The sequence below is a fragment of the Tachypleus tridentatus genome, chromosome 10 (assembly GCF_004210375.1).
Source record: "Tachypleus tridentatus isolate NWPU-2018 chromosome 10, ASM421037v1, whole genome shotgun sequence".
Lineage (NCBI taxonomy): Eukaryota > Metazoa > Arthropoda > Merostomata > Xiphosura > Limulidae > Tachypleus > Tachypleus tridentatus.
This window is the reverse complement of record NC_134834.1, coordinates 84,746,479-84,769,969: the sequence shown is the minus strand read 5'-3', so window position 1 is coordinate 84,769,969 and position 23,491 is coordinate 84,746,479. Positions and strand designations below refer to the sequence as shown.

General features: G+C 33.6%; 2 long non-coding RNA genes across 9 annotated transcripts in view; one reads left to right on the top strand and one right to left on the bottom strand.

Annotated features, from left to right (window-relative positions):
- Nucleotides 1-23,491, bottom strand: part of LOC143229765 (uncharacterized) — a 116,382-nt gene that overhangs the window by 34,405 nt on the left and 58,486 nt on the right. The window lies entirely within an intron of this gene.
- The window catches only part of LOC143229766 (uncharacterized), a 127,556-nt gene that overhangs the window by 63,474 nt on the left and 40,591 nt on the right, over nucleotides 1-23,491 (top strand). The window contains exons 1-3 of one of the 6 annotated variants that reach the window (XR_013016061.1): nucleotides 1,780-1,886; nucleotides 9,062-9,353; nucleotides 10,633-15,081. The exons of 1 other annotated variant lie outside the window; for it this stretch is intronic. This is a non-coding gene — a long non-coding RNA (uncharacterized LOC143229766). Of the gene's footprint in view, nucleotides 1-1,779; nucleotides 1,887-4,919; nucleotides 5,645-9,061; nucleotides 9,354-9,378; nucleotides 9,674-10,632; nucleotides 15,082-23,491 lie in introns of those variants that run through there. 4 more of the 6 variants (XR_013016060.1, XR_013016062.1, XR_013016058.1 and 1 more) reach the window with 4 other exon arrangements.

Sequence of the window (23,491 nt, the reverse complement as noted above, 5' to 3'; positions counted from 1 at the left end):
TTCTACTTAACACTTTTTTACAAAAATGACAATTATCAAACAATACTCTCAGTTTGGTAGCGGTATTTTCTTGTGCTCACTGAAAAGGCAAGGAACGGTGGCATCCAGCGGAAACAATTCGTGTGGCTATTTAGTGAACCTGAGTGCTCTATCGTGATGAATGCACCAATTGCATAGAAACCCAAACACTTATGCCAAGTGTGCATTTTATTCAGTTTCCTTTGCTTAAAAACAAACGCAATACATTTTTTTATTATCGAAATAACACGTGGAATGACAAAAGACGGTTGTAAACGGCCTGTCTACACTTTCGTATGGAAGAAATTAGGTTGACTACGCATTTTGTATTTACTTATCACTATTTTTTACGAAACTTACCGTTGAATTGTTCCAACGGGCATCTGCTAGTACCACATATTTATATGTTTCTATCAATTGTCCTTGAAACATTATAATTACGTTTAACTGAATAACATAAAAATATTAGCTAAAACAATAAGAGGTTTGTTTTGATCCCCATAAGTCATTCATATCATTTTCAATTTGTTTACTGGTAACTAGCTATATAACTGTTTAAAGCAGTTTGCAATTGATTCAATTTCTTTATTTTAAACTTTCTACTAACAGATTCAGTCTCTTCACCGCAGCCTGGTTACAGTAGTTTGAATAGTTTTTGTTCGTTTACTATACACTTAACACTAATTAATACCTACAGCCTTGTTACAGCAGTTTTACATAGCTTAAGATTATTTAATATTAACCTCCCACTGACAAGTTCAATCTCTTTGCTGTTTTGTCTCTACTAGTTCATTTCATTTAGTGTACACCTAAAACTAATACACGCTTCCTCTTTACTGTAATGTCTAGAAGATTTAGTTTCCTGAATACCATTATAATAAATATGCAATGTATTTATCCTAAAAGTTCAAACTTTTACTCACATTTCCTTTAGTGTAAGTTTTAGTAATTGTTTCCATGGTTTCAAAATTCCTATTGACTTTACACAACCAATTACTTCTGCCCATTTATTGCCATCTACACAAAGTGGCGCCAAATATTTATAAAATATTATAAGAAATATAATAAAATAAGGTCGGTATATTTATAGTATACGTAACACTAACTTATGTAGCGTATTTACTGTAGTTTTGTTTGTTTTAGAATTTCACGCAAATCTACTCGAGGGCTATCTGCCCTAGCCGTCCCTAATTTTGCAGTGTAAGACTAAAGGGAAGGCAGCTGGTCATCTTTTACTACTCTTTTACCAATGAATAGTGGGATTGACCGTTACATTATAACGGTTCCACGCCTGAAAGGGCGAGCATGTTTAGTGCGACCGGAATTCGAACCCACGCCCCTCACAGTACAAGTCGAACGCCTTAACCCACCTGGCCATGCCGGGCTTACTGTTGTTTATAATAGTGGAAGTTACTGCAACCAGCTCTAACCTTAATACTAATAGCTTCAGAGTTACTTTATTTTTAATTATTTTAACTTCTTTCACTGTTCTCTTAAAACCCATGAATAAATTACGGAAGCTCGAAATCGCATATTGCTCATTGGAACTTAATAATGAGTTACATTAGCTTGTTTTTCTGGGGTATTTTGTTAAAAGCTAATCGAGAATTATCTTCATTAGCTGTCCTTAATTTAGAAGTAACAAATTAGAGGATAGCCAACTGGGCAACACCCCCTCCCACACACACACACTGTCAATTCTTAATATACTCCTTTGATAGCGTAAAGTAAAATTTACTATCACATTATAATGACCCATGGCTGAAAGGTCTATCTAGCACATTCGGTGACGGGAGTCGAAACAGCGACTCACAGATCCTAGACCGAATGCTCTAAACTCCAGACCATATTAGGACTGTTCCACAGTTGTAAGTTTGATATATTTAATTTGTACACTTAAGTAATTCAAACACTACCCGTCTACTTAAAGTAAACCTCAAGAACGATTTGTTTTTACTTTCTTTTAGTTATTACAAGTGAGTTCCAAATTCAAACGCGTTTATTATGGAAGGCAATAGTTTACAGTTTGTTTAATTCAATCGTTGAAAATGTTTAATATAGATTGATATTTATAACGTATTTACCCTAAACGTTAATTTGATTTGGTTATTATTAAACACAAGGCAGCATAATGCGTTAATCTGTGCTTTGCCAACCACTGATGTCGAAATATGTTTTTCTAGATTGTCAGCCTACAGACGTGCTGCTGAGCCACAAATGAGCTTATGGTTATGAATGAATAGCTTAAAGTTATTTTTATCGTTCGTGATTACTGTATCATTTCTCTATTCATTGAAACATTATTCACTGATATCCCTATATTTATTTATCCAGTTGTTTAACAGTTCAAAGTTTATCTCTAATATTTGTGTCTAAAGTAAAATAATTTTGTTTATTTGTTTTAGAAAGTAATACTGTTTTCCTGCTTTATTATCGATTAAGGACTTATTTTATTGCAATTGTGGTAGGTATTGAAGTTACTTGGCGTTTGTTCTATGTTAGGTTTAAAAAAAACTAATTTCAGTTGTTGATGCTACGTTTTACAGCCTGTTGTTGTTAACCACAGCAACTAAAACTTCCCTGCAAAAAAAAAAAAAAAAGTATTTCAGACGTTTTTGCTCAACTTTCCGTGATGAGTCTTCGGAATGTAAACAAAAAAAGTTTAAACAGGCCCCGTTAACGGCAGAATAAACAAAAACACCGCCGCCAACGCATGGGATGTTCAACAATGAATTGACAGCAGGAGACAAACACACTGATAGTTTTAAGATAAAAGCCACATGGCCTAAGCTGTTCTGCAAAAATCATAGCTTTTATATGTTTATGAGAAAATACCAATAAAGGAATACCCGCGTAAATAACCACTGTCAACATATAAACAGTTGAGTATATTGTTAATGATATAGTCTTAACTTATTAGATACGTAAACATCACAGCGACGGGTCCCAAATGATGATTACAATCTTTATGAGTTAAAAAAAAACACATAAACATATGATATTTAGTTTATCTATACTCATTACTAGGTTGATTTTGAAATTCGCTTTGAACCGAAACTAGCGTTAATTGTTAAACAGCTAATGTAATTCTCTAAATTTGTCGGCCAGTACATTTAATTTTAAAGAGCTGATAATATTAACATTATTCGCAAATAGGCGTTTGGTATATAAACATTACCATGGAAACATGAATATTGCGTGGATTTGTATCTTTTAAATCCTGTTTTTTCTCTCTTAATTAATTCCTTTTGTTTTACACAACAAATTACAACACCTCAAGAGACCTTAATTTCAAGCGAGTTTTCAGTGTTTATTACAAAATGTCTTATGATATTTATTCTAAACAAAAGAGCAATTGAGTTATTTAACACATGCTTCACAGTTTACGAAAATACAACTAGACTTCAACAGTCCATAAAGAACCAAGAAACCCTCCACTCCGTGTTTTCCGTCTTCAATTTCCCCAGCTACCAGCTAAAGCCAGTTCTGTTTACTGAGCTTTTGTTTGCTTTAGGCCAATTTGTATGCTTTTAAAATATCCGTTTACACATCTCGAGCTTTCCCGATCACTATATAAAGCTAAAAACAGCAAACTTGTTTAAAATTCATCAAATCAGCCCTTGAAACGTGATTATAAAAATCGAAAAAAAAAGAATCACGCTGTTTGAATGCATTATGTTAAAAAATACAAACAACTAATATAATAAGACATCTAAGTTCTGAAGGAGCCCTTCCACCAGAGGCACAGAGCTATGTCTACGGACGTATAACGCTAGAAACCGGGTTTCAATACCCGTGGTGGGCAGAGCACAGGTCGTCCATTGTATAGCTTTTGTGCTCAATTACAAACAAACAAACCTATAAAGACGAGAATTACTACACGTTTTTTATCGAAATGGCTAAATTACCGATCGTAATATTAAAGTTGGAACGACATATGTGTAAATATTAAATAACGTAGTTGAATAATGTTTATTAAAGGGCCAGAATGAATACGTAAGTTACTAAAAATAATGCATGTTGCCTAACGCCCACAGCGAGTTGATGTGGAAAGAAAATATGAATAAATTGGTATTTAAAAAAACTGTTCGACAGAAAGAACTGATTGGTAGCTAAAACCAGAATCGTAAATTCTCTACCGGGTTGCAGAGTACAATTGACTCGAGAATATCTTACTGCATTAGAAACAGCAACCTTTGGTTCGACGTACCCGACTTGTTATAGTATACATAAAATAATTAAGTGTTAAGCCTCTAGTAATGTAGAAGTTCCTGTAGACATGCTTGCAAAATTTTCCTTGTCTGCCTTTGTTTTTTTATTTGTTCAGCAGTATTCCGTGTCTGTCTCGTTCAAGGAAGAGTAGGCATTCAAAGCATTCTTTTTAAGGAGGTGGTTGTCGTTTTGCGGTTCTCTCTAACACATATGGTTTCAGAACCAACCAGTACCACTACCAAAATAGGAGGAAAAGTCTTCCCACAATAATCATATCATTGAATTACAAAATAAGAAAAAAAAAAAACTCGAAGCGAAATGCTGATTCTTTTTAATTGTAGACGTTCAGAAAATTTGCTCATATATATTATAACATGTTTTTAGTATTTTTACCATTAATGCTACTAAAAACTTATCACTAATGGAAACTTCACGGAAAGTAATATGTTAATTATAACATGAATAATTAACATTTTCACGGTAGCTATTTTCTTTTCACTGATTACTTTGGTAACTTTACAGGACGTTTCCAAACTTCTGGAAGTATGCGCAAACACGTATAGTTTTATTTTATCACATGTTACGCATATTATTACGCATATTATTTGAGACAATAGTTATTCTCATTTTCAGTTCCACTAGGCTTAATTGACAACTGAGTAACAATACATAGTTTATTTCTGAGCATTAGGAGCCAGTTCATATAAAAGATTGTTGTAATGATGTTGAGAGCGTATTTCGAAACATTACTTAAAGCCATTTCATATGTAAGATTGTTGTAATGATGTTGAGAGCGTATTTCGGAGCATTACTTAAAGCCATTTCACATGTAAGATTGTTGTAATGATGTTGAGAGCGTATTTCGGAGCATTACTTAAAGCCATTTCACATGTAAGATTGTTGTAATAATGTTGAGAGCGTATGAGCATTACTTGGAGCCATTTCATATTCTTCTGGTCAATTTAAAAGGAGTGTCATATGAGTAACTGTAGAAGAAGAAAAACCAGTATGCTTCTTCTACTGCACAACGAGCTATTCAAATGTGGTCTTTGTCATTCACGAAGCGTACAAAGTTTTATTGCCTCGGCTTGGTAGACACTTCTTGTCTTCAGTGACAAGGCCAGCAATAAGCAGCAGCAGAGACCTTGAACTTTTCCCATGCTAAGACATTCAGCTGACATATACCTTTATTGAAAGAAGCAAAGAGAAGGAACTCCTTTTGCTTGTGACATCGGCGTTGCGCATGCTTGAAGAAACCTATGTGGCAGCATGTCCCGAGTCATACGAAGGACGCAGACATTATGGCACTGATCAAACGTTTATTATTTTTTTTCGTTAATTTTACAGAATTGCCTGTAATCACGTGTCTAGAAGTTTCATCGTATAACAGACTTAAATAAACCGTAGCTAAAAGGTTTGAACTGTTCATTATTTCTTACTTTTAACCAGTAGCTTTCGCTTGAAACCGTGTAATAACAGATAATAAAATCTGTGCTTGCGTTTTCTGTAGTTACAAATACGATAATTAAATTAAGCTATTATTTAATAAAAATAATTATCTAGTTAAGAGTAAAAGATTAGTAAAGTTAATTCTTACTCGTTGAGAACTAAAATGAATATCGAGGATACTAACATCCTTAATCTAATTTAAGTTCAAAACATGATTAAACTTTAGGAACGTTTATAATCTATATCAAAAACATATTTCTGGTAATGGTGAACGAAACTAGATTATTTCACAGTATTGCAATAATCGACTTTAGATTCTAGCAATACTTTTTCACATTGTAAAGACAAATGTGATATTTACTGGTGAATTTTTCCTTTGGTGTGTTACGGGTAAGTTTACACACTTAAGATACTACAATACCAGACCACAACTATCCCATTGTACATATTTGTGCCAATAATTAAGAACGAGTTCTGAAGTTTGAGAATTTGTTTGACAGTGTACTATTACAATTTTGAGGGTTTGTTTGACAGTGTACTATTAGGAGTTTGGTGCTTTGTTTTACAGTGTACTATTACGAGTTTGAGATATTTTTGACAGTGTACTATTACAAGTTTGAGGTTTTGTTTCACAGTGTACTAATAATACACGTTTGATAGTTTGTTTGACAGTGTACTATTACAAGTTTGGTGGTTTGTTTGACAGTGTACTATTATAAGTTTGAGGGTTTGTTTCACAGTGTAATATTACAAGTTTGGTAATTTGTTTGACAGTGTACTATTACAAGTTTGAGGGTTTGTTTCACAGTGTAATATTACAAGTTTGCTGGTTTGTTTGACAGTGTACTATTACAAGTTTGGTAATTTGTTTGACAGTGTACTATTACAAGTTTGAGGGTTTGTTTCACAGTCTAATATTACAAGTTTGGTTGTTTGTTTTGTTTGCTTGTTTGTTTTTGAATTTCGCACAAAGCTACTCGAGGGCTATCTGTGCTAGCCGTCCCTAATTTAGCAGTGTAAGACTAGAGGTAAGGCAGCTAGTCATCACCACCCACCGCCACCTCTTTGGCTACTCTTTTACCAACGAATAGTGGGATTGACCGTCACATATAACGCCCCAACGGCTGAAAGGGCGAGCATGTTTGGCGCGACGGGGATGCGAACCCGCGACCCTCAGATTACGAGTCGCATGCCTTAACGCGCTTGGCCATGCCGGGCCAGTGGTTGTTTGTTTGACAGTGTACTATTACACGTTTGAGAGTTTGTTTAAGGGCGTACTATAACATAAAATTAAGGAATGTTATTCAGTATTACACTATTAATATATGCATATGATATAAAATATCAATAAAGTATTAGTGTTCTGTTCGACTGTCATACGTTTACTCGTCATAATCTAGTAAATTCACAAGTTACAAATATATATATAAATATTTATAGATAGACAGATATATGAATGGAATATCTTCATATTCGTGAAGTTGACAGTAGTATTGTCCATGCTCTGAACTGTTTATGATCAAAATTGGCGATTGCGTTTGAGATACCAAAATACATGTTGCTATAAGAACTTTAATAACTCCATTACAAGGAAAGCTTTTTTTTACTTTTAACATCATTCCACATTAATTTTTGTTTGTTTGTTTGATATTTTGAAGTTCGCGCAAAGCTACTTAAGGGCTATCAGCGCTAGCCGTCTCTAATTCAGCAGTGTAAGACTAGAGAGAAGGCAACTAGTCATCATAACCCACCGCCAACTCTTAGGCTACCCTTTTAACAACGAATAGTGGGATTGACCGTTACTTTATGACGCCCCCACGGCTGAAAGGAGACCATGATTGGTGCGACGAGGATTCGAGCCTATGACCCTCGGATTACTAGTCGAGCTCCTTAACCCATCTGGCCATGCTGGGCCCACCACATTAATATGGTGGTAAGTAAATCATTTTAGCACATGAAACATACGAAATTCTTAGACCATGGGGAACAAATCTGGATACTTCGAGTGCAGTAAACAGCTGAAAGAGCATTAGGGCTTTATTCATATACCGATTATTATTTTCAACATGTTCGTGCATAACTACACAACAGGTACCAACACATAGTCATCTCTAATTTTGTTTGTTTGTTTACTAAATTCGTACAAAGCTACGTCAAGGTTTTCTTCGCTAGTTGTCTCCAGTTTTGAAGAGATAGAGTTGAGGTGTTTGTTTATTTTTTGCGAATTTCTTGCAAAGCTACACGAGGGCTATCTGCGCTAGCCTTCTCTAATTTAGCAGTGTAAGACTAGAAGGAAGGCAGCTAGTCATCACCACCCTCAGCCATTTCTTGGCTATTTATTACCAAAGCTAAAAGAGCTAGCATGTTTGGTACGACAGAAATTCGAACCAGTGACACTCAGATTGCAAGTCGAAAGCTCTAACCACCTGGCCATGCCAGGTCTAACTAGAGGGAAGGAAGCTAGTGGATACTACTTACAGCCAGCATTTTGGCTGCTCTTCTGGTAATAAATGAGGATCCACGAAAATACAAAGGTCTGTGTAAAAAGCCGGCCACGAACCACGAGCAACAGTGCTCAGTATTATCAGTAAGAATTTATGTCTGATAAAGCGACAAAAATTCATATGAAGAAATATCTGGTGAATAGCTTATAGATTTATGTGCGATGGGACTGCTGAAATGGACGCTACTAAACCGTCGTCGTAGTCCAATAGATGGTGTTTGGAAACCGATTAGGAAGTACGGATGAGCATTGGACATGACAGTCTTACAACTGAGTCTTTTGCAATGGAAACAAAATACGCTATAAGTCTATTTTGATAGAGCATAGCTGGACATGGAGATATCGACTGTAATGACTTAGTGATATTCCAGTATCGATTTAATTCAGCGCAATCAAGCTATGTGTAATAGCACAATTTGTTGAGCACCATGGGAATCAAAGGTTACAACTTTTAATGCTTCCATCAATGGACGCTTCAAGACAACAAGTGTGAGATGCTAACACTGTTTGTTATACACAAATAAGACGATTCTTTCCCTTTTTTTTTCTCATTAACTTGGTGTAATACTTAGTATTTAATATTTAGTATTTATTATTTGGTATTAGTTGGTGTAATATTTAGTATTAGTTGGTGTAATATTTGGTATTTAATATTTAGTATTAATTGGTGTAATATGTAGTATTTGCGAGCTGTTCTGTTTTTCTGTGCATCTGTCAACGTTTACTGAGATAAATGGAACTTAGTATTTATTGTTCTTTACTTATTGCCCTTTGACCTTATCTAACGGTTTCGGAAAAGAAGTATTTTTTATTATGGGATGTCTTAGTTTCAGTCATTGAAACTCTGATATGTTACATTCGCATTTATTGGATTATTAGATTATTATGTGGATGTCTCAGCGTGTAACTATGACTACGAAGATTACCTTAAAATGATTATCGGAAAGCTGTAGTGAAAATAAATGTTATAGACCGCTGCTTTTAGATTGCATGGCTGACATCCCAGCTCCACAACGTAACAGGAAGTACCGTCACATGTAGCCATCGTTGAAAAGCGTCGTTGAATGAAGTCACTAATATTTGTACAGATAAACTCGAAGACATTCAGCCTTGAACTTCTAGATTTCGCATAAAGGATGGGATTAACAAACAAAAGAAGTGCCATTAAATAGTTAAGTTCACCAGTTTTGTCTTAAGTCAATGTTTGAAACGTATTTATGGGTAAATGGTCAAACCCAATAAAGTTCAGCTTGACCAAGTAAGTTATTAAGAATATCCATCACTGTTCTTTTTTTTTTTCTTTTCCATCAAGCTAGAAGTTTCTACGTCCTCTGGTGGGACAGCTGTAAGTTTATGGATTTACAACGCTAAAATCAGGGTTTCGGTTCTTCATGGTAGACATAGCAGAAAACCAAATGTGGCTTTCCTCTAAAACAAGCAACCCAACAAGAAATTGCTAAAGAAACGTGTTCATATTGAGCCAATGTTCTGGTAAAAATTTGTCTATGGCGTAACAATAATTTAATAATCAAAGTAAAAATATTATGATTGGTTTGTTTTGAAGTGTAAGGCTAGAGGGAAGGCAACTAGTCATCACCACCCACTGCCAACAATTGGGTTACTGTTTTACCAACGAATAGTGGGGTTAACTGTCACATTATATCTCCTCACGGCTTAAAGGGCGAGCATATTTGGTATGATGGGGATTCGAATCCGCAACCCTCAAATTACGAGTCGAGTGCCTTAACCACCTGACCATGCCGAGCCGTTACTTAAGGGTTATCTGCAATAAACGTCCTTAATTTTGAATTGATGAGAAGGCAAAAAATCAATAGCACTCACCGCCAACTCTTGGATTACTTACTCTAATCAATTGTTTTTTGTTTTTGAATATTGCACAAAGCTACTCGAGGGCTATCTGTGCTAGCCATCTCTAATTTAGCAGTGTAAGACTAGAGGGAAGGCAGCTAGTCATCACCACCCACCGCCAACTCTTGGGCTACTCTTTTACCAACGAATAGTGGGATTGACCGCACTATATAACGCCCCCACGGCTGAAAGGGCGGGCATGTTTGGTGCAACCGGGATTCGAACCCACGACCCTTGGATTACGAGTCGAACGCCTTAACACACTTGGCCATGCTGGGCCTACTCTAATCGAATAGTAGGATCTTATGGTTATTCTTATAAATTTGCCTACAAACCTCAAGCTTTATTTATCCACAACTGGGCTCGAAACATGAACTTTCGGATTTACTAGCCAGCAAGATAACTGTGAAATTAAAAACTACAAAATTTGAAATGTAAACATATGTAAAATATATGTGTGATTTATAAACTTCAGTTGCTTTATTTTGTTTCTTCTTTATTTTGTTCATCCAAAGAACTAACAATCTAACACAATAGTCACATTTTGTGTTTTGAAAAACGTTTAATTTGGCTCTTTTTAGATTGAACCAGTGAAAGAAGGAAAATTGTTAATGACATTCATAAAGATCAAGGGCGTAAATCATTCACTTTTTTTTATTTTTAACCAAGGCCACCTAATCGTATCCCCTCAGAGAGGTAACTTCCCATACGTAGCCTTGAAGACCCTTCGACACGGTAATTAAGCAGTATTCAAAACCCAGCTCCTTCTCAATTGTTATTTATCGATATAATACAAATTCCTTCCGTCTTTCACCTATTTGTGCCACAGAGAAGTAGTCATTTCGCCGATTTCTAGATATTTTTTATTTTCACTGACACCCTGACACAAATCTTCTCGGAAGTATGGAGGTCGATTTTCAGCTGGTTATTCCAGGATTACTGATGACTTTCTTCACGGAAGAAAAAACAAAAAAGAAAGAAGCAAGCTCTTTTTTTTTACGCTTCGTTGGTCTATAGTAATGAGGGTTCGTGGATTTATCGCGTCAGTTACTACTTTCAAATGGGCTTCGACGTTCTTCTGGTTACTGTTATCTTTACCAGAGTATTAACTAAAATAACCTCACTCAGTTCCGCCTCTCGTTGAGGTTCGTGATGAAAGCAGCAAAAAAGATTTTAATTTTACCAAGTTTATCGTTGTTCACTTAAGTGTGAATGCTAAAAACTACATCCATGTTGACAGTTCTGTTGAAAATTTTGAGTTTTAACTCAAATTAGTGTTTGCTTGCTGATGCTCAACAACAAGAAATTCCCTCTGCTGAATACAAAACTCTGACAAAATATTAACTGAATAACGTAGTTTATTATACAATATATTTCTCCAAAGTGTGTTTTTGTATTGTTTGTTAATCCTAGCCAGTTTGTCTATCTCATAATTAAATTTAAATGAACAAATGTTTTCCTTTCTCATTTTCTTCGTGCATTGTTTTAAATATCGACTGCACACTACAGTCGATAGTATTAAACGTATAAATCATTTAATAAGTGAAGTTCGAAACATTTTAATTCACTTAAGTGTTTTTACCGATAAACTTATCAGATCAAAACGTTTTATTCGTAGTTTTATATTGAAGCTAATTTTGTTCATTGTATTCTATTTTTTTATCACAGGGTTTGCGAAATATTATTCAGTAAAACAAGTTAAACTTAATACAATATTTAGATTTTATAAACATGATGTTATAAACTTATTTCTCGTCATCCTTTTCAGCTGTAACACGTTTTTTTATGTTTTTAAGGGTACCTTGTCAAGTTCTTGTTATTATCTTTACTTTTGGAACTCTGTTATAGCTAATTTACAGTTACAGAAGCCTAAAGGTAAGATCACTGTTACAGTCACAGAAGCCTAAAGGTAAGATCACTGTTACAGTTACAGAGGCCTGAAGGTACGATCATTGTTACAGTTACAGAGGCTTGAAGGTAAGATCACTGTTACAGTTACAGAAGCCTGTAGGTGAGATTTATATATTACTTTAAAGTATCCTATGCACACGTTCTGGTGTAAAGACACAAGAAGACAAAGATAGAAAAACGATAGACATCCAATAATCGGTAACACAGAAACAGAGAACAATACCGTGCTATAATAGAAAATAATGTTAAATAGTGGATATGGACCACGTGAGGGAAAAAAAAAAGATACATATGGTAATTCGTGTACATTCATCTTACTTTTAATATACTAAGTCAACCTTGCATAAAAGTCATCAAAACCTCGATACTCCCCTTAAATTCCCTCAAATCATTGATTCAACTCTTAATGTAAGCTGAATGACAGAGCAGTAATTCTAACAAAAGGAACCAGGGTTAAAGTTGTCCGGGGTTAAAGACTGGCTTTATCACCATCTATAATTCTCTTCAAGGTTTTCTTAAGACTGCAGCAGATAAGTAACAGGAAAGTAGGGGTACAAACCAACTAGTATCTAGTTATGGGAAAAAAAAATTATTTATATCTAATTAGATTTGGATGATCGAATTGGGTACTTATTAATCATGACAACTCTGCCACAACGGAGTAATTAACGTGTTTGATATTAGAACAGGAGAAATTAAAACATATTTGAAAATATACTATTTTTGATAACGTATTTACATATAAGACATACTGAGTGATAATATTATTCCGATAAAATATACAGAATAAATTATTCAACAAACACTTAAAGGTGCTAACAAAACATATGGTTACTATATGGTTTAGTGTAAAAAAAATCAATTGTCAGGTTATTTTTCATCAATAATTTATAATGTAACGTGTAAGTTTAAAATCTGTGTTTATTCTATAATGAGTAATGAGTAAGAATCCTTTTGTATCTCAACAATGATGCCTACTTTCAAAATATCTGAAGTGATTTAGTCTTAAGACACCATAGAATTTTAAGAGAAAATATTAAACTTTCTGAAAGTAGAAACAACCCAACTAAAATGTTGATGCTTTGACTCGAGAGACTAAATATATTTTAATTTAAATATTTGTCTTTATCGACTCAAAACTCATAAGATATTTTAAGTGAGATACTTTCTAATTTAACAGCAAAATCGTGTTTTACTTTGTAGATTCTTTTCAATTTACAATGTTGTATCATCATCTGTATTAATACTAACTAATTTACAGTTATAAGGAAAGTTCCATATGTTTGTGAGTCACTGGATTTGTGTAAAATCTTGTAATAAAAGTCAGTGGTTTATGTTTAATCCTATTTTAAGGTCATTTTTCTAACCTGTTCACCCCGGACTCTGAAATATACGATAACTCAACTTTATGGTAAGGTGACACGCAAGGAGTTGATCTTTGATCATGTTACTCACAAGTCCGCATGGTAACAGATATATTTCCATTTCAGAAATAAACAGCGAAAAGCACGTGGAAGGAAAAAGTTCAATACTGTGTCCACAAAAAAAAAAAAGGTTGTTGAATAGCATGCATAATATTTAATATACGTTAACACATTACAAAACGCGCAGAGATTTAACACAAGGTTAAAAGTTAGAATGAACATGTATAATTATTAATATGTAAAGAATGCTATTTCCTAAATGACTTTTGCTTCTTATGAAATAAGTTTTATTTTTTATTTTTTGACAGTATGTATTGAATTAAAGTATGTTAATTTCAAATAATGAGTCAGTTACAAACTACTGACATAATACGCCACAAATGTGATAAATTGTAAATATTTTGCATCACAAAGAGCTCTAAGATATTTTACCAAAAGGGATCAGTTTTTCTGGTATTACACTACTTATGTAACATTATGTAAAGAGTCCACTTCGGTTTTATACTAGCTGTTTATCACATGAAATACTGATGTGCATATTCTAGATACTTTTAATATAAACTGCTCATTCTTCTGTATTTAGGCACATCATAATCTTAACAAAAAATCACTGTCGCTTAGTCTATGAACCTGTAAATGTATTTCATTGAATGATATAGTTGAAATAATAACACGATACATTAAGAGCACACACGCAGATAACTAAAGGTGTAGCAAACAATTTCCCAAATTACAATTAAAGAGTCCTTTTGCAGATTACTAGTAGTCTATTTGTGTTTTGTCCTCCACCAGGAAATTAACTTCGAGTATTAACCTCAGAAACTTAACGCTGACCCAATGGGGGACCAGTTTTGGTTGTTTTCTCTTAAGCACAATGTACTTTCTATAAGGAAATATCGAAACTCGATATTTAGTGTTATAAGTCATCGTACTTACCGCTGAGCCACAGTGAAGCCTAAAGTTATTATTAATGATCTGCTGTCATGCTGCTTTCTGGTACTTTCTTTTCTAGTTGTTTTGTTTTAAAGGTCATTACATACAGCAAAATATAGGTTTGAAGCTATAAGTATAACAAACAATTTCCCGAATTACAATTAAAGAGTCCTTTTGCAGATTATATTTCTTCTCTTTTGGTTTCAAAGTTTTGTGTACGATTGTGAGTTAAATGTATTTAAATCTGTATTAGCTGGTGTTCTTCTTCAACAAACAAGGACAGAAATTATGTTTTTCAAACTTGTCAGTATTGTTCATTTTTGAATTTCGCGAAAAGCTACACGAGGGCTACCTGTCCCTAATTTTGCTGTGTAAGACTAGAGAAAAGGCAGCTAGTCATCACCACTCACCGCCAACTCTTGGGCTACTCTTTTACTAACGAATAGTGGGATTGACAGTTACATTATAACGCCCTCACGGCTGAAAGGGCGAGCATGTTTGGTGTGACAGGGATTCGAACCCGCGACCCTCAGATTACGTGCCAATTTGTCATTAGCAAATATTAAGAATAATGTGAGTTGTTGAAAGTGAAAATACAATAAACTACAGTCATAAAATAAAACAAATTAACACCTTTGTGTCCACTGTTTTATTTATGTCGTCGTGAGCACTGAATAGACTTTCAAAGTAGGATTTTTTAATATTCGTCATTATTACATTCAATATCAGTAAACAACCCAGTCATCTCACAACTAAAATGTAAACAGCTGCATGGCTCACCAGTAATTAAGTGGCATGGGACCTTACGCTTTCTCTAAAATAGGATAGATATTATATGCTCTGAATATTTGACTAGCAGAATCTTGGTTAAGGTGATAGAAAAGTATGGAATCTCTGGATTAGTTTTTCTTTGGATTAGTTTGGTTTGTTTCGAATTTCGCTCAAAGTTATACTTGGACTATCTGATCTAGCCATCCCTAATTTAGTAGTGTAAGGCTAGAGGGATGGCAGCTAGTCATCACCACCCTCTGCCAACTCTTGGCTACTCTTTTATCAACGAGTAGTTGGATTAACCGTTATATTATAACGCCTCCACGGCTGAACAAGCGAGCATGTTTGGTGTGATGGGATTCAAAGTCGCGACCATTTTAATTAAACAGAATCAGCTGGTATTCAGTAGACGTCATTAGTTCACTTTGACTAACAAGCATTAACAAAGTAACAATTAGAAATAAGGCTTTCAAACATCATATTGTTAAAATTATCACACAACACTTCTGTGTATGTTGATGTTATGTTAAGTCTAAAAGTATCGTTAAAAACGGGATCTGTCGTGGTTTGGTGTTCAGCGAGCAGGAACAGTGAAACCTATGACTCTAAACTCGCGTGCCGTCTCCGCTAAAACGTAATCAGCACTTTGAGGACGTGGATGCTCTACAAGACGATAGTCAAATGCCACTCTTCGATCAGATAAAAACAGTCCAGGATTTGGCAGTGGAGGTAGTCGGCTAGTTAGTTGCCTTCCCTCTAGTCTTTATGAATTTGTCCACCGCTGGTACAGCGGTAAGTCTACGGATTTACAATGCTAAAGTTAGTGGTTCGGTTCCCCTCGGTGGAGTTAGCCTGATGTGGCTTTGCTATAAGATAAACACACACACTCTATGAATTAGGAAATAGTGTTATTAACAAATAACAATGTAATATAATCCATCAAACATTTGACAAAGATAACAAATAAAATGTTAATTTATGGTTCTGTGGTTTTTGCGGGAAGACATTGAGATAACCAAATAAACAACTAAAGCTTGTTCCATTCCCAAAGATATAATTAACTAGCCTGTAAATATTAAAATTGTTTTATTAAGACGTTAGTGAAAGTTTCTGTTTCGAACAGTCATTGTGAGTTACGGATTTTTTGTTTGTTTGTTTAGAATTAAGCACAAAGTTACACAATGGGCTATCTGTGCTATGCCCACAAGGGGTATCGAAACCCAGATTTTAACGGCGTGAGTCCGCAGGCATGCCGCTGTGCCACTGGGGACACGTGTGTCTTGAAAAAAAAAAACACAATAAAAACACTTTAATGAAGTACAATCTAATAGAAACAATACTAACATCTGTAATAATGACTTGATAATACTATCATAATGTTTAACTTTCAGTCCTGTGGTCTGTAAGCTCATTCAAGCTGATGAGAGAAGGTCACCTGTACAGAGAATATATACAAATGTTGACTTTACTGATCTGATGAGAGAAGATCACCTGTACAAAGAATAGATATAAATGTTGGTTTTACTGATCTGATGAGAGAGGGTCACTTATACAGAGAATAGATATAAATGTTGACTTTACTGAGTTCATGAGAAAACGTGAAGGTTTGCATATGTTTGTATGTATATTTCTAACATACACTTACCTGTAATTTCATACAGTATGAACTAAAGAAATAAAAGATAATACGAACTTGCCTTACTGAAGATGTGTGTCAAATGGTAACTGGAAAGAGTTCGTTGAGTTAAACATATATATTTATATGTGATCAAGAAGCACGTGACTGTATAGTCGAGAATGACGTCACTATTTTTCTGAACGCGGGAAATTAAAGAAATTTAGACATATATATTTCGTAAACTGGTAGTTTATTGAATTAGTTAAAGCTATTGAAAAATTTTCTTCATCTGTAGATGTAATCTATAATTTTATGAGAAAGATACGTGTATATGTATATATATATATATATACATACACACCAACTCCAGTTACATACATTTAATGATAATGTATACCCACCTATCCATTGTACGATGCCACCTTTAGATATAACTTTTTAAACACAAAGTAAGGGAAAAATTATTTTTATTCGAAATTTCTGATACTTAGTGTGAGATATTAAACAAAGCCAGAAGCCTCAAAACTTTGATATTAAAAAGTTTACGCAACAGAAAACGTATTTGCTGCAGAACAGGGTAAATCCAGCATATGGAACACTAAAGTTTTTGATCGTTTTCTGACTGTTAAAAAAATATTTGAATAAAGTAGATGAAGTTATGCTGGTTTAATTCGTGTAAGTTGAGAAACATTTGCAAAAGTAAGACAGTGTGATTCTATAAAAGTGACTTATCTAAATAAAGCTACAAACTAATTATTTCTCTGATTAGTTTTAGAGTTCAGAAGCCCATTTTGTGATTATCGATACTATCCAATCACGAGGGGAGATTAGAGAGAGGCAAGAGGGTGCATTGCCCCTAAACCGTCAACTTATTACCAACACTGAAAGTTGATAAATCTGTAAGGGAAGACTCTTTATGGTACCGAATAATTCCTATGTTCCCCCACCCCTCAATATGAATGTCAGTCTACAACTGTGTACCTAATATGGAATTACTAACAGTAGATTGGTCGTATATCATTTTATGTCAGCCACCTGTCAGCTTTGTTTCTATCTTTTGTGCTAATGAAAAATATATCTTTAAAAAGATGAGCGTGTTTATTATTCGAATTAGATACATTTTCGAAGGTAAAAAGTATTGATTAATCTCCAGTAAGAAAAAATAAATTAAATACTACTATTTTTTTATCATAAAGTGGTAAATTTTTTGATATGCCTATCATATATTATCATAATTATTTTCAGCAGTTTTATTTTGTGTCCACTTTAATAGCAAGTTCTAAAGTGTCTTTAAAAATGTTGAAAATAATGTACATAACCGGAAGGAGGTTGACTGTGTTGTACATAAACATGTTTTCTTCTTCAGTGTAGGAGTCATATTGTTTTTCTCACTTTGTGTTAGTGTTTAGGATTACTTCAGTTGATGTATATACATGTTTTCTTCTTCATTGTAGGAGTCATATTGTTTTTCTTACTTGTGTTGGTGTTTAGGATTACTTCAGTTGATGTATATACATGTTTTCTTCTTCAGTGTAGGAGTCATATTGTTTTTCTTACTTGTGTTGGTGTTTAGGATTACTTCAGTTGATGTATATACATGTTTTCTTTTTCAGTGTAGGAGTCATATTGTTTTTCTTACTTGTGTTGGTGTTTAGGATTACTTCAGTTGATGTATATACATGTTTTCTTCTTCATTGTAGGAGTCATATTGTTTTTCTGACTTGTGTTGGTGTTTAGGATTACTTCAGTTGATGTATATACATGTTTTCTTCTTCAGTGCAGGAGTCATGTTGTTTTTCTCACTTTGTGTTAGTGTTTAGGATTACTTCAGTTGATGTATATACATGTTTTCTTCTTCATTGTAGGAGTCATATTGTTTTTCTTACTTGTGTTGGTGTTTAGGATTACTTCAGTTGATGTATATACATGTTTTCTTCTTCAGTGTAGGAGTCATGTTGTTTTTCTCACTTTGTGTTAGTGTTTAGGATTACTTCACTTGATGTATATACATGTTTTCTTCATTGTAGGAGTCATATTGTTTTTCTCACTTTGTGTTAGTGTTTAGGATTACTTCAGTTGATGTATATACATGTTTTTTTCTTCAGTGTAGGAGTCATATTGTTTTTCTCACTTTGTGTTAGTGTTTAGGATTACATCAGTTGAGGTATATACATGTTTTCTTCTTCATTGTAGGAGTCATATTGTTTTTCTTACTTGTGTTGGTGTTTAGGATTATTTCAGTTGATGTATATACATGTTTTCTTCTTCAGTGTAGGAGTCATATTGTTTTTTTCACTTTGTGTTAGTGTTTAGGATTACTTCAGTTGATGTATATACATGTTTTCTTCTTCAGTGTAGGAGTCATATTGTTTTTCTTACTTGTGTTGGTGTTTAGGATTACTTCAGTTGATGTATATACATGTTTTTTTCTTCAGTGTAGGAGTCATATTGTTTTTCTTACTTTGTGTTGGTGTTTTAGAATTACTTCAGTTGATATATGTAGATATGTTTACTTCTTCATTGTAGAAGTCATATTGTTTTTCTTATTTTGTGTTGGTGTTTAGGATTACTTCAGTTGATGTATATACATGTTTTCTTCTTCAGTGTAGGAGTCATATTGTTTTTCTTACTTTGTGTTGGTGTTTAGGATTACATCAGTTGATGTATATACATGTTTTCTTCTTCAGTGTAGGAGTCATATTGGTTTTCTTACTTGTGTTGGTGTTTAGGATTATTTCTGTAATATATGCCGTTTCTTCATTTCCTCTTGTTTTCTGTCTTTACATTACAAAATTCTTTTGTTTCCTGCAAATATTGATAAGAATATCCTACTTTAATATCTGTCATATCGTTTTGATTGCATTCATGAAGACTTGATGTCTTGATATATCTTTCACAAAATGTATCGTGACAGACTGCCAACCTTGAAATGGAATTTCAAGTTTCCATGACCATAAATGTACACAATGGTACAGTTCCAACAGTGGTTGTTTAAATGTAATTTGTCTTATTTGATGCCTTGTTATATTGCTGACAATATAACATAAATGGTTAACTGGTTTAATTTTCTAACCTAATTATTCTTTTTTTATATTTTCCTAATTTAGACGATCTCTAATGAAAAGAAAATCATCCAAACGAGTTTACAAAACTATTATCTTTAGTTTTGAATTATGTATAAACTTTATACAATAATGCAAGAAATCTCATATTTATTTTTGTGTGGCTATAATAAAAGCCGTAAACTTTACTTTTTAGACTTTTCTAAAACTAATAAAATTCATTTCTAATTTACTTGTACCAAAATCTTGAGTGGTTATAAAAAAATATTGAGCAATTTTAGGATCAAGTTTTTTAAAAAGTAACCTTCAAGGGTTATTCTAACACAAGTTAACCTTCATTTAAACTACTTTTAGCTACTTGAATGTAACAGCTTTTCCTTTAAACATGAGTCAAGATTTTAATAAAATACGCATCAAGGATTTCACTGACAGTGTAATCTTTACTTTTTCATGCATTAAGTTAACTTTAATTCTTATATGCCTTGAAAATTAATTAAAAAGCAATAAAAGAATGCTGTTGTCGAGAGTTTAAAGTAATTCTGTGAAAGATGTATTTTAGTATCGCATAAACAATTTCTCTTACATTTTCACGTGTTCATCAAGTGGAAAACTTCTGAGAATTATCAGGAAACGTAATTACAGTAATACAAAGTATTTTTCATCGTACAACTAAATTATTATATTTTATTGAAATTTCCAGGTTTTAATATTTTATCAGCTAGAAAACGTGAAACAAAACGTAAAAATAGTGAATGAAATAGTGTAAAAAATTTAAAAAATCACTATCTCTATAGCTTTTATTTTTCAATCATTCTGTTGTAACTGTTTGTTATTGCAGAAGTCAAGGGCCCTGGCATGGCCAGTGGTTAAGGTGCTCGACTCGTAATCCGACGGTCGCGGGTTCGAGTCTCTGTCACAACAAAAATGCTCGCCATTTCAAGCCGTGAAGTATCATAATGTGACGGTTAATTCCACTATTCGTTGGTAAAAGAGTAGCACAAGAGTTGGCGGTGAATGATGATGACTAGCTGCCTTCCCTCTAGTCTTTCACTTCTAAATTAGGGACTGCTAGCGCAGATAGCCCTCTTGGACCTTTGCGCGAAATTTAAGACAAACAAATTAAACCAAAAGTTAACGTAAGCGACGACTTTAAAATCGATTTTGAATCAGTAATTAGTTTACTGTACAACTAACAAAAAAAGATAAATAATGAAATTACTTAAAAACAAATAGTAACTGTATATCATAATGGAAAATAAAGTATTAATAACAAATATAAATAAGGAATTAATCGACATTAAAATTCAACATACAGTGTTAATAAAAGTTATAGATATTTATTGTTCGAATGTTTTGGGAAATACAAATAAAGTGAAGGACAACGTCTCTCAGAGTAAGACATTTGAGGTCTCTAGCCTATGAATTAAGTTCTGTAATCATACTCGACTGTACTAAAACAATCACAAGTGTTTATATTTACCTGTACCTAAAAATGAGACTTACTTTAATCGGTTTGAGTTTAAAGAAATCTATTAACTGGTTTTAAACAAGCCAGTTATAAATCTCCAACAGTCACCTTACATATTATAACAAAACGAAGTATACAAGTACTGCGAAAATAAAGAACAAACCTATAATCGTATTAAAACCAAGGTATGTACAATAAAACAGGTACTTGATTAACATAGTGAACGCAAATTCCACTTTGAAAAGTTCTCTAATCTGAGTGTTGACACTATATGACGTGGTAAGTGCTTTAACATAGTTTGTTGACATTATAGAATCCGGTAAGTGCTTCAACACCGGTTGTTGACATTACATAATCTTTTTGACTATTGAAATTCCATCATCGTTTTGAATATTCGTGTTTTATAAAGTTTACTTCAAACCTACAAACATAGCACATAGTTTTGTATCGTATTAGTATGTGATGTCTTTGCTTTTTTAGTTTAATATTTTTCAGTGAAATTATCGATATGATCACCTAAAGTAAATATACAGCTGATACTACACGCAGCTACAGTACACGTGTAATCTCATAATTGCAGAGCTGAGAACTTTGTACTTTTCCTCGCCACGATGTATAATTCTCACGTACAAAGAACGTCACTTCAGAGGCCGAACTCTCACAAACAGTCTTATCGTATACTCCCTTCTAGACCCCTGGATTAAGTTTATGCTTTTGAAGTTGTTTGAAGAGTCACATGTTATCTAAGCTTGTTAGTTGTGAACGTTATAGTTCAGGTATACAGGAGAAACAGTTATTATCGCTAAATAGCGCTTATCAGTTTATGTAAGCCCTTAAAACGTCTACTAACAGTTTCGTCCACTGCTATACAAAGAAACAGATTTATCTGTCCTCTAGTACTAGTCAGCCACTCATCTACATAAACACTCTCAGACATGAAGTGTCAAGGCAAACATGATATTTCCATTAATAAGTAATGGAATATTATATAGAACGTCATTGCTGTTCGTAATGATGCTAGATTCCTGGACTACTGAAGGGTGGAAACTTCTGCCAGGATGGAAAAGAAATTCACAATATTTGATATTTCAGGAATAAGAAATTGATTTAAAAAAAGTAATGTTATGCTTACTTGTTTTTGACGTGGTATTATTATGATTACATTTATTATATATAGAAAATTAATACAGAAAAAAAAACAGACTTAGATTTTAGCGAAAATAACGTTTTAAAGAGGCAGAAAATCCTTTCTGGAAGTTTCCTCTCGATATGAGACCCGTAAATGCGAATGCAAACATAATAACACAGCTACAACTAAAAAATAAGAAACTGATAAAATGTAATCGCCTGATAAACTGCGCTTGTCCTAATATAAGCTACTTTATACACTGCGAACTAATCTAACTTCCACGATATTCAGTAGTAATGTTGTAGTGGCATTTCTTACAAATTTTCATTAGTTATAAACATTTTACTGCTTGGTTTCAATGAGATGCAGCAAAATCAGTTTCCCTTGTAGGTTTTCTTGTTGTTGGTTTAGCTGCTTAAAGCCACACAATAGAGAATTAAACCTCTCATTTTAGCGTTGTAAGATTGTTTTAACTGCTTAAAGCTACACAATAGAGAATCAAACCTCTAATTTTAGCGTTGTAAATCACTAACACATCTGCAGCTTTAGAAGAACAGTTTTTTTTTCAAATTTGACATAATGGTTTTAGCTGAGCCATTAAAATTGTCAAAGCCACTTTTATAAGACTGCAAGTAATGTTTCTTAGTGTGAGCTTTTTATAATTTTATATCCGTTCTACTTTAAAATCACAGCTGCTGCTTTCTAATCTTAATTTGAAAAATAAACAGAACTCCTCACAAAAAGTAAAAAAAATTATTATTATTATTATTATTATAACTATTTTTTTTAATCTCATTATTATCTTGCATTTATATTACAAGTCAACAGAAAATGAAAACTAGATGTATAGAAATATTAGTAATGAGGCATTGAAAAGTGTAAGGATAAAAGGAAAAGGAATACGCGCTACTTTGGACACATAATCATCAGAAGGAAGATTGGAATGGTGAAATCAGTATATAAATAACGAAAGGCAGTCAGAGGCTCGGTTAGATGACATTAGAAAATGGATTGAAGATGAGAAGTTTAATTAGAAAAGTTGGTGGAGCAGCGAGGGATGGAGAATAATTGAGATCCACAGTTGTTGACCTTGAAATTTGGGCAATGTACCTGGACTGATTGAT